Genomic DNA, 13,059 nt, shown 5'->3' on the forward strand with positions numbered 1-13,059 from the left:
GGTTGCCCCATTAGCACCCTGGGGGTGGGTGGGGGCAGGGAGGGTGGCTGCTATCCAGACCACTCATCCTTTTCCAGCCTTGCGGTTCATTTGTTCCCCTCCCCCTCCCCCTGTCAGAGCCAGGATCTCAGTGGCTTCTGAGAAAACCGGGTAAATACTGACGTCCTCCCCACCCCTGGGCAGTTGTCTGGCCCTTCCCAGTGATTAATTAGTCCCAGGACCTCTGTGCCATCCTTCAAAGAGAAAGTCTGGCAGGTGGTGGGGGCACCCCTTCTTCATCCCAAGTGCACATTCCTGCCAGGGAGCTGGAGAGATGGTCTTGGGAGACACAGACTCAAATACCCCTCTAAAGCCCAGTGTTCCCTAAGTGAATGGCCAACCTCATCACGCACTTTCTTTTTTTCCCCCCTTAATTATTTATCTGGCTGTGCCAGGTATTAATTGTGGCATGCAAGATCTATCTTTGTTGTGGCATGCAAGATTTTTAGTTGCAGCATGTGAACTCTTAGCTGTAGCATGTGGGATCTAGTTCCCCGACCAGGGATAGAACCCTGGGCCCCCTGCATTGGGAACATGGAGTCTTAGCCACTGGACCACCAAGGAACTCCCCAGCAAGCACTTTTCAGGCAGGAAGACAGAATCCTCAGGAGACAGGAATTACTGATAAACTCCTTTTATGGAGATGAGGATTCAGAGAATTTAAATGAGTGGCTTAGGGTCACACAGCTGGTTGGGAAAGTGCCTGGCTGGATTTTTTTTTTTTTTTAGTAATCATAAATGTTCCTGTCTGGATTTGAACTCAGACGGGCTGACTCCAAATCCTACCAGTTCCACCAGTGGGCCAGAGAAAGGATCCTCAATCCCCTCTTTGCCATGGAAGGAGTGGGGAGTGTGAGCATCCAGGCCCCACCAGCACCCCACCACCACCACCCCCTATCCCCGATCCAGGAGATGCCCAGCTGGGATGCAGCTGAAAAGTGGCTCCGTAACTGGGCTCCGGGATGGCACTCCCTTCTTTGTCCACAGGCACAGGGCCCAGCGGCTCCTTTGAAAATAGATCTGGAGCTTTGATGGGGAACCCAGGCCCTCAAACCAAAGCTCTGCCCAGCAACACCTACACAAAGCTAGGACAGCCAGTGGAAGAGAGGAGTGAAGCGGATGGTGGCCAGAGACTGAGACCCGCACATGTGCGCGCACACACACACCCACCCCCATCGGAATTCCCCTTCCTCCAGCAGTTCAGAGACAACCTCTGTTTGGAGGTTGGAAGGAGGTTGTTGGGATTGGGAGGAGGAAGAGGCACAGACCAGGCCAGAGTCAATAAATTTCCCCCAAACACCCACATGTTTCCTTCACCTCCTCCTTCCAGCCTCCGCTCAAATGCCACCTCCTCAGAGAAGCCTGCTCTGACCACCTTCTTCCTCTATCTAGTCCCTCACCTGCTTATCAGCTGGCAGAGTAATATACATCGGTCTTATTAAGTCGCTAGGTCATGCTGCAGTCTTTTGTGATCTCATGGACGTTAGCCTGCCAGTCTTCTCCATACATGGGATTTTCCAGTCAAGGATACTGGAGTGGGTTGCTATTTCCTTCTGCAGGGGATTTTCCCAGCCCAGGGATCGAACCCACGTCTCCTGCATTGACAAGCAGATTTTTTACCACCGAACCACCAGGGAAATCCATTAGTAACTAAGAGAAACTGATTTCTCACTCATGTACAAGAATTTCAGAGAAAACTGAACCTGGTTAAGAATGATCACTTACACTTCAGTCCAGGCTCCTGTCTATCTATCTATTCATACATACATCTACCTAAATATTTCACTTTTCCTAAGGACAAGGCATTCTCTTACAAAACCCAGTAGAATGGTCAAAATCGGCAAATCTACAAACCTTAATCAGATTTTACCAACTGTCCCATTGCCGACTTTGACAGCAGAAGAAAACCCCAGCTTGCTGTATTCACTTGTCTTTTTAGTTACCTTCAATCAGGACAGTTTCGGAAGCTTTGTCTTTTGTAACCCTGACATTTTAGAAAAATATATGTCAGTCATTTGGAAGCACGTCCTTCAGCAGAAGTTTGGTGTTTTCTCATGATTAGATTCAGGTTATGGATTTTTTTTTTTTTTTGGCAGAAATACCAAAGAATTGATAGGTCTTTCTCAATTAGTTCCCTCAGTAACAATGTTAACTGATCACTTGGAGATAGGGGCAAAGTTTCTCCATTTTAAAGAAACTATTTCCTCCTTTGAAGTTAAGTATCTTGTGGGGCGGTCCTTTGAGACTGCAAACAATTCTGTTACTCATCAAATTTACTCATTTAGCATCCATTCTTGTCTGAATAAATTAATACTGGGTATTTTTAAGAAAATTCAGATGATATCACACCATTTCATTTGTAAGTACTCTCCTTTTTATCTTTTTTTTTTAAAGAGCAACACTTAAAAAAAAAACTTAACCACAATATTGTGATCATACTTACATGTTTATCGGAAGTATCAGTCTGTTAAAATTCCCCCATCAGGTGTTTTTCAATTGAAGTACAGTTGAGTTACAATGTTGCATCAGTTTCAGATATCAGTTTTTTTTTCTTTCTTTCTTTGATGTGTTTGAGTCAGAATCTAAAGGAGATCCCCACATGGCATTTTGTTAACCAATCTCTGAAATATTGCTTAGCAAGTTTGTCTAACCTGGTTAAACAATAGGTTTAAACCAGGTTAAACCTATTTAACCTTGTTTTATAAGATTTCCTTTCCCTCTTTCTTTCTTGTTTTTTTTTTTTTTTTTTTTTTTGGTAATTCATTCACATAAGAAGTTAGGTTGGGATTTCCCTGGTGGCCCAGTTGTTGGGACTTGGGATTCCATACTTGCAAGTGGCATGAGTTTGATCCCTGATGAGAGATCTAAGACCGCATGTGCTTCGAGGTGGGGGCCAAAAAAAAAAGGACCAGGCTGTTTGCTCTGCAGTTTCCCCTAGTTTGGTATTGGCTGATGGCATCTCCTTATTATGTCATTTAACGTTTGTCTTTTTCCCCAGTCAAATTCAAAAATGGAAAGAGATTGAATTCTTTCTAAGTGGTGCTGGAAACTCTCACCAGGGGGATATAAAGTCTGGCTGTCTTCGTTACTGAGGACTATCAAGGGTTCACATGCCATCAGCCTCATCCTGCCTTTGTAAATTTTCCTTTGACTGTCCCCTACTGGTTTGATAATCTGTGGACTGTTGCTTAGACCTGTCACTTCATTAGCCATCTTCTTATTCTCACATTCTGGCCATCTTTTTCATTTGTCTACAAAGCAAATGTACTCCCCCAGATTCAGACATCTGAATCAGACGTACCACTTTCAGATGTACCACTTTTCCCTAAGTGTCTTGTCCAAGAATAGTGAAATTTGTATGAAAGGGGAATGAATTTGGGTAGGTGTGACTCATTGTCGGTGGCATTTTGGGTGTTAGTTTTAAAAGTGTATACTCTATCTAAAATGGAAAAAAAAAAAAAAAAAAAGAAAAACCAGATCTGAACCTCAACTCTAACACTTGACAACCCAAGTAGACTTTCAGCAAGTCACCTGACAAGTCTTAGCTGGTTTCATTGTCTGTAAAATTGTAGTTCATAATCCTAACCTCAAATCCAAGATGGCCCTGGCATTTTGGAAAACAGTTTGGCAGTTTCTTAGAGAGGCAAACGTAAACTTACTATGGTCTTCCCTTGTGGCTCAGCTGGTAAATAACCCGCCTGCAATGCTTGAGACCTGGGTTCGATCCTTGGGTTGGGAAGATCCCCCAGAGAAGGGAAAGTTACCCACTCCAATATTCTGGCCTGGAGAATTCCATGGACTGTATAGTCCATGGGGTCACAAAAAGTTGGACACGACTGAACGACTTTCACTTTCAAATTTACCATGCGGCCTAGAAATTTCACTCCAGGTATCTACCCAAGAGAAATGAACAGGTGTGTCCACAGAGACTTATCTGTGTATACATACAGCAGCATTTTTCATAATAGTTCCAAAGTGGAAACAACTCAAATGTCCATCAGCTGATGAATGGATCAACACGATGTGGTTCACCCATATGATAGAGTATAACTCAACAATAAAAAAGGAACAAAATACTGACATGATAATACAATGGCACCCAAAATAATTATGCTTAGAGAAAGAAGTCAGACACAAAATATCGTAAATTATACGGTCCATTATGGGCTTCCCTGGGGGCTCAGTGGTAAAGAACTCTCCTGCAATGCAGGAGATGCAAGAGATTCAAGTTCAATTCCTGGGTCGGAAAGATCCCCTTGAGGAGAAGATAGCACCCACTCCAGTATTCTTGCTTGAAAACTCCCATGGACAGAGGAGCCTGATGGGCTACAGTCCATGGTGTCTGAAAGAGTCAGACAGGACTGACCAACCACACACAACACAGCACATGGCCCATTTTGTGAAATGTCCATAAGAGGCAAATCTATGGAGACAAAAAGTAGCTTGGTGGTTTCATGGGGTTGAAGGTAGGAATGGGGATTAATTGGAACCGGGCATGAAGATTCTTCTTGGAGTGATGGAAATATTCTAAAACTGGATTGTGATGATAATTGCACAACTTGGCAAATTTACTAAGGAAACAGTGATTCCTATGCTTAAAATGGGTGAAAATTTTGTGGCCTATACATTTTACTTCAATAAGCTTATTCAAAAAGAATTCCAAAGTCTCAAATACATATTGAACCCTCTGTTTTATTCCTACCCTCAGTGATCTTAGGACTTCCCAGGTGGCACAATGGTAAAGAATCCACCTGCCAATGCAGGAGACGCAGGAGACAGAGGTTTGATCCCCGGGTTTTGAAGATCCGCTGGAGTAGGAAATGGCAACCCACTCCAGTATTCTTGCCTGGAAAATTCCATGGATAGAGGAGCTAGGTGGGCTACCGTCCTTGAGGTCGTAAAAAGTCGGACACAACTGAGCACACATATACTCAGAGATCTTACATGCTAGTAGGGGAGACAGGCCCTAAATGCAAATATATAATACAGTTTAGGAAGTTTCCTTTATGGAAAACAGTATGGAGGTTCCTCAAAGGATTAAAAATAGAACTGTCATATGATCCAGCAATCTCACTTCTGGGTATATATCCAAAGGAAATGAAATCAGTATCTTGAAGAAATATCTGCTCCAACATGCTCACTGCAGTATTACTCAGAGTAGCCGAGATATGGAAACAACCTAAGCATTCATCAATGGATGAAAGAATAAAGAAAACGTGATAAATGGCTTTCCTTGGTGATCCAGTGGTTGGGAGTCCATGTTTCCACTGCAAGGGGCGTGGGTTCAATCCCTGGACAGGGAAGTAAGATCCCACAGGCCACACAGTGTAGCCAAAAAGAAAGAAAGAAGGAAATGAAAAAGGAAAAGAAAACATCACACACACATATATACACAGGGAATATAATTCAGCCACAAAGGAAATCCTGCCATTTCCAACAACATGGATGAGCCTGTAGGACCTCATACTAAGTGAAATAAGCCGAACAGAGAAAGACAGATATTGTATGATTTCATTTACATGTGAAATCTAAAAAGCTCAAACTCGCAGTAGAGAGTAAGACGGTGGTTACTGAGGGCTGGAGGATAATGAGTAAATGTTGGTCAAAGGATTCAAACTTTAAGTTATTAGATGAGTAAATTCTGAGGATCTAATTAATGTACAGTGGTAATTATAGTTAATGATACTGTATCCTGTAGTTGGACAGTAGTGTTCTCAGCACACACACAAAAAATGGTAACGAGGGTAGTCCTTGGCAGGCCAGTGGATGAGACTCTGAGCTTCCGCTGAATGGGGTGTGGGTTGGCTCCCTGGTTGAGGAACTAAGATCCCACATGCTATGCAGTATAACCAAAAAGTAAATAAATAAATAAATAAGGTAACTAAGTGAGGTGATGAATGCATTAATAGCCTGATTGTGGTAATCATTTCATAAAGGATACATATATCATATCATTGCATTGTACACCTTAAATACATGCAATTTTTATTTGTCAATTATGCTTTAATAAAACTGGGGAAATGCTTCTTAAGGACTTTCCAGGTGGTGCTAGTGGTAAAGAACCTGCCTGCCAATGCAAGAGATGCAGGTTCGATCCCTGGCTTGGGAAGATCTCCTGGCAGAGGGTGTGGAAACCCACCCCAGTATTCTTGCCTGGAGAATCCCAGGGACAGAGGAGCCTGGCAGGCTACAGTCCATAGGGTCAAAAAGAGTCAGACACGACTGAAACGCCTCAGCACACACACATACCTGCAGTTCTTCTTAAACTTCTCAAGTAGAGAGGATGTGAAAAAAGTACAGTTACCTACCAGGGCCTGCAGGATCTAACTCCAGGGCCCAGGTCTCGGCATTTTCATGCTGGAACCCTCCTAATGTGACCCATTCATTACTTACAGTTTCAAAATGCTGATTTGGGGCTGGCACCAAGATATTGCCCAGAGGAAATATGGCCAGGACAAGACCATTGCTTTGTCACTTCCATGGAGCTAAATTGGTCCTTCTCATCCAGGGTGATTCCACATCCCCACGGGACCTTTGGCTATGTCTGAGACATTTTTGGTTGACCCACCTGGGGGTGGAGCTGCTGCTGGCATTTAGTGGGTAGAGCTTAGTGATGTCGTTAGTCATACTGCAATGCACAGGACAGTCTCCCATGATAAAGGCTTATTCGGCTCCAACTGTCAGTGGTACCTAGGTGGAGGAGGGGTGCCTGCCCCTCCAGCTCCTTCTACCTGGTCAGGCCGGTTCACCTGGGAGAGTGGGGGAATGCCTCACTTTGCCAGGCATTTGTAATAACTTGGTGATTGCCTTTGGAGAGGCAGTTGTGGCTAATTAGTGGTCATTTCCAGGAAGGAGGGCCTTCGTGTGATTTAATGACCAGGGCAGGCTCCATTCTCATCCCTGCTCAGTGTGGTGAGGATGATTTTCTTTGCAGCTCAGGGGCAGATGTGGTGTGTTTTCACTTCGTGCACCAGAAGGTGAGTGATGCCCAGAGGTCCGAGTGCTGTTTTTCTTTAGGGACTGGTGGCTACAAATGAGAGATGACCATGGGATCCAGAGAAGTTGAGGAGTGCTGGGGTGGGCTGAGAGAGGCAAGATGGGACCCTATATGTCTTGGAAGGAAGAAAGGATGGAGGCCCAAGCTTTAAGTGGGTGACAGAACTGGAAAGACGTACCCTGGATCAAAGCACTCATTCTAGGAGTGGAATTACTTAGGTCAGAGGGCAGGAATATGCTTAGCCTTAGTAGATATCACCAAATCATTTTCCAAAGTGACTGTTCTCTTTGGGCTCTCCCAGCAACACAGGAGAATTCTGATCTTGCTGAAACTGAAAAGCTTTTCTTTTTCCATTTTAGCCACCCTAGCATGCCTCGGTGTATGTGGGAGCTGATGTCACACTGAGGTTTCATTTTGCATTTTCCTGATGACTAATGAAACTGAGTAGCTTCCCATTCTGGCTGTTTGGATATCCTCTTTTGTGAAGTGCCTGTTCAACTCTTTTGTTTACTTAAGAAGAAGACAAGCAATCTCTTCATTACTGAAGTCTGTATTTTAGACACAAGTCCTTGATTAACAGACATATGTCTGTGGCTTTGTCTTTTAGTTTGGCTTAGAGGTAAAGAATCTGCTGGCCAAGCAGAAGATGCGGGTTCCATCCCTGGGTTGGGAAGATCCTTTGGAGAAGGAAATGACAACCCACTTCAGTATTCTTCCCTGCGAAGTTCCATGGACAGAAGAGCTTGGTGGGCTATAGCCCATGGGGTCACAAAAGCATCGGACATGACTTAGCAACTGCTGCTGCTGCTGCGTCGCTTCGGTCATGTCCGACTCTGTGCGACCTCATAGATGGCAGCCCACTAGGCTCCCCCATCCTTGAGATTCTCCAGGCAAGAACACTGGAGTGGGTTGCCATTTCCTTCTCCAATGCATGAAAGTGAAAACTGAAAGTGAAGTCGCTCAGTTGTGTCCGACTCTTTGCGACCCCATGGACTGCAGCCTACCAGGCTCCTCTGTCCATAGGATTTTCCAGGCAAGAGTACTGGAGTGGGGTGCCATTGCCTTCTCCGACTTAGCAACTAAACAACAAGATGAACAAAGTCATCTTAATACAGACTAGCATATTTTCCATTATGATTAAAATGATTTATGTCATGTTAAAGAAATACTTGCCTACTACAAAGTCACAAAGATGATCTGTGTCTATCTTGACATTGCTTTCCCATTTGGGTTTCCCTGGAGGCTCAGATGGTAAAAAATCTACCGCAATGTGGGAGACCCAGATTTAATCCCTGGGTCTGGAACATCCCTTGGAAAAGGGAATGGCAACCCACTCTAATATTCTTGCCTGGAGATTTCCATGGACAGAGGAGCCTGGCAGGCTACGGTCCATGGGGTCAAAAAGAGTCAGACACAACTGAGCAACGAACACTTTAGATCTGCAAGACATCTGGAACTGAGTTTTGTATATGGTATGAGGTAGGGATCAAAGTTCACTTTCTTCCATAGGATCATCCAGTGATTCCAGCATCATTCACTAAAAAGGCCATCCTTTCACCGATGCTCTGCCAGCTGTTTTTGTTTGACATAAATAATATAGCCACATGGTCCAGCATTCCAAAAGGGCCAAAACATTCAGAAAAAATTCCTCTGCCAGTAGCTTCCACTCTGCTAATTAACATCCCTTATCTCCAGAGATAGCATCCCTTATCTCAAGAAACTTATCCATATCTTATTTCTTTCCCAAGATTTTACATGTAAACCAGTAAATATACATAATTCCTTCCTTCCTTCCATTTTTACATAAACAGTAGCACACTAAGGGTTCTGTCCTCCATGTCTTCTTTTTTTTTCTCTCTACTTACAGATAAGAAAACAGTCTTTAGGATTTATGTAGAAAAATATCCTTTTTTTTTGTTAATGTGGAGTTTGTCACTGTATGAATGGGAAGCCATTCTTTTAAACTAATCCCCACTGGTGGGGATTAGATTCTTCCCAGTATATTGCTACAGACAAGGCTTAATGTGGGGCTGCGTCCACTTTTCTCTCTCTCTCTTTTTTTTTCTTTTTTGCTGAACCTCAAGGTTTCTGAGATCATAGTTCCCTGATCAGAGCTCAAACCTGGAACACTGGTGCTGAGAGGGCCAAGTCCTAACAACTGGCTGCCAGCAAATTCCCCACTTCTCATTTTGCATATGTTTGTGAGTACATTTTAGGAGAAATTCCTGGAAGTAGAATAGCTGAATAAAAGGGTGTCTGCCTTTGTTCCGATGAATATTTGCAGACTGAGCATTTAATATAGAGGAAGAGCCATTGTGCCCTTACTCACGCAGGGCTCCTTGAGTCTTTGTTCTATGCCAGCTACATCTTGGGCACTTTGTTAGATGATGGCAAAAGGTTATCACCCCAAAATGTGTGATCCCCAGCTGAGGCATAGGCTGTGAAAGAAAGAGCCTATCAACTCGAAGGCCTGTGGCGGGTGTTGACACGATGTGAGTTCTGCCTAGTGTTCTAATCTAGAAAGATGGTACTGATGAGTCTATTTGCAGGGCAGAAATGGAGGCACAGGACTTCCCTGGTGGCTCAGACAGTAAAGCGTCTGCCTACAATGCGGGAGACCTGGTTTCAATCCCTGGGTGGGGAAGACCCCCTGGAGAAGGCGATGGCACCCCACTCCAGTATTCTTGCCTGGAAAATCCCATGGACAGAAGAGCCTGGTAGGCTACAGTCCATGGGGTTGCAAAGAGTCGGACACGACTGAGTGACTTCACTTTCACTAATGGAGACACAGACATGAAGAACAGATTTGTGGACACAGTGTGGGAAAGGAGAGCGGGGGGTGCATTGAGAGAGTAGCATTAAAACATATACGTTACCATATGTAAAACTAGATAGCCAGTGGGAATTTGCTGTATGTCTCAGGGAGCTCAAAAACTGTGACAACCTAGATGGTTGGGATGGTGTGGGAGGCAGGAGGGAGGTTCAAGAGGAAAGATACATATATATACCTATGACTAATTCATGTTGATGTATGGCAGAAACCAATACAATACTGCAAAACAATTATCCTCCAATATAAATTTATTTTTTAAAAAGCCTATTGGGACTTCCCTGGTGGTACAGTGATTAAGACTTTGCCTTTCAATGCAAGGAGGTGCAGGTTTGATCCCTGGTTGGGGAACTAAGATCCCACATGACTTGTGGCCATAAAACCAAAACATAAAACAGAAGCAGTATTGTAACAAATTCAAGGAAGACTTAAGAAAAGAAATGAAACTTAAAAAAAAAGCCTATCAAGACAGCTGATAGTGTTGGGGGAGGTCAGGAAAGGCTCCTTGAAGGAAGTGATGGGTGAGTCAAAATAGAAAGAATGACTAATGATTCTCTAAGCAGGAGAAGTGAACACATGGAGCAGCAGGCTAAAACAACAGCAAGTTCTGAAACTTTACAATATTTTTTTATGGCTGGATAACAAAAAAGCCCTCAGTCTACTGGCTTAGAACACTACCAGCCATGTATTATCACTCAATGGTTTCAATAGGCTGGGGATCAGAAAGCAGCAAAGTGAACGGTTCCAGCTTGAGGTGTCTCAGAGAATACAGTCAGATATTGGCTGGTGTTACAATCATCTGAAGGCTTGACTGGGGCTGGAGGAACTACTTTCAAAGTGGCTTACTCACCTGGCTGACAAACTGGTTCCTCTTCCCATGGCCTCCCCACAAAGCTGCGTGAGCATCCTCATGACATGATGGCTGGCTTCCCCCAAGAGAACAAGGTGGCTTTTGTGGTCTAGACTCAGAAGTCCTTTTTATACTGTTCGTGGAGTTCTTGCATATAGTCAAAGCTATGTTCCTTTCAGTAGTCACGTATGGATATGAGAGTTGGACCACAACAAAGGCTGAGAGCTGAAGAAGTGATGCTTTCGAACTGTGGTGCTAGAAAAGACTCTTGAGAGTTCCTTGGACTACAAGGAGATAAAACCAGTCAATCCTAAAGGAAATCAATCCTGAATACTCATTGGAAGGACTGATGCTGAAGCTGAAGCTCCAATACTTTGGCCACCTGATGTGAAGAGCCGACTCATTGGAAAAGACCCTGATGCTGGGAAAGATTAAGGGCAAAAGGAGAAAAGGGCAGCAGAGGATGAGATGGTTGGAAAGCATTACTGACTCAATGGACATGAACTTGGGCAAACTCTGAGAGATAGTGAAGGACAGGGAGGCCTGGTGTGCTGCAGTCCATGGGGCCACAAAGAGTCGGACATGACTGAGTGACTAAACAACAACAGCAGCTCAGAAGTCCTGGACCTTCGCTTCCACCATGCTCTCTTGGCCGTAGAGACTGGCCCTGGTTCTTCTTGGAGAGGATTCCAGAAGGGCGTGAGTACTGAGAGGCAAGGAATGTTGGAGGGCCCTGTAGGAGGTGGGCTTCTTCAGTTCTTAGACAGGAAGGAGTGGGGAGCCTCTAGGATGTAGCTCAGCTGGGTGAACCAAGGGATGAGTAGCAAAAGCTGAAGTGGTTGGAGCTAGGCCTGGAGGGGTTGGATTTATCCTAAGAGCCCTGAGAAGCCATTCAGGTGTCTTCAGTAGGGTAGAGAGGAAGTGATAAGATCAGATCTAGATTTGTCAAAAGTAATTTTATTTATTTTTGGCTGTGCGGGGTCTTCGTCACTGTGTGGGCTTTTCTCTTGTTGTGGTGCCTGGTGGGGCTACTCTAGTTGGGGTGCACGGAGTTTGCACTGCGGTGGCTTCTCTTGTGGAGTATGAACTCTAGGACATGAAGGTTTCAGTAATTCTGATTCATGGGTGCAATAGTTGTGGTTCCTGGGCTCTAGAGCACAGGCTCAGTAGTTGTGGCACATGGGCTTAGTTGCTCCTTGGCATGTGAAATCTTCCCGGACCAGGGATCGAACACGTGTCTCCTGCATTGGCAGGCAGGTTCCTCACAGCTAAGCTACCAGGGAAGCCCTCAGATCTAGAAACTTCACATTTCCTTGTGGAAAGTAGGTGGTAGAAGGGTTGAAGGGCAGCCCAGGAAGGAGACTAGGAAGGTGTCCAGGAGAGCGGGGAGGAATGACTTGAGTTGGGGCACTGGCCCTGGAGGGGCAAATCAGCTAACTGACTCAGGGGCTGTTTGAAGGAAAACCTGGCCAGGCTTGGTGGCAAGTCTAAACAGAAAGCCCTCAGCCTGCTCAAAGGCCCTGCAGAGGAGCAGACGGGTCTGCCCAGCACTATTCACCATTGGTTTCCCAAGATCCGATTTCCAGTCACTTGAGCCTAGAGAGTTTGCGAGGCTCTGTCCTGGTGGTCTTCCTGCTGGGCCACCTGCTTGGGGCTGGGAGTGGCAAAGTGTCCCTGTGCAAGCCTTGAGTGCTGTTCCCGGAGCCTTTGCTGGGCTGGCATCAAGTAAGATCTCAGTGGCCGTGACTAATTCCCCAGCACGTGGCATGACTCAGCTTCGGCCTTCTGACTGACCATGGCTCAGGACATGTAGCCATCCCTCCACCAGCCCTGTGCTCTGGGCTGCTGAGACCTCAGTTGGGCTGGCCCCCAGGACTCTCCTGGCCTCTGGAGTGTGGCCCTCCAGCTGGAGGCAAGAATGTGGCCCAGGAACTGGGGAGGTGGGGCAAATCTTTTTTTAAAATTTTTTTGGTTACACTGGGTCTTTGTACACATGGGCTTTCTCGAGTGTGGAGAGTGGGGACTGCTCTTCATCATAGTGTGCGGGCTTCTCATTGTGGTGGCTTCTCTTGCTGCACAGCATGGGCTCTAGGCACAGGGGCTTCAGTAGTGAGCACACGGGCTCAGTAGTTGTGGCACATGGGCTTGGTTGCTCTGAGGCATGTGGAATCTTCCTGGAGCAGGGACTGAACCCACGTCCCCTGCATTGGCAGGCGGATTCCTATCCACTGCTGGGGAAAAATCTTCTGCAGGGAAGGAGTCTGGTAGCCCAGCCAGTCACTCTGGAAGCCATGTGTAGCCCTTTCCCCTGACCTTGGCCAACATTTCACTGGTCAGGTGAGT

This window comes from Bos indicus x Bos taurus, chromosome 7, assembly GCF_003369695.1.
Source record: "Bos indicus x Bos taurus breed Angus x Brahman F1 hybrid chromosome 7, Bos_hybrid_MaternalHap_v2.0, whole genome shotgun sequence".
Lineage (NCBI taxonomy): Eukaryota > Metazoa > Chordata > Mammalia > Artiodactyla > Bovidae > Bos > Bos indicus x Bos taurus.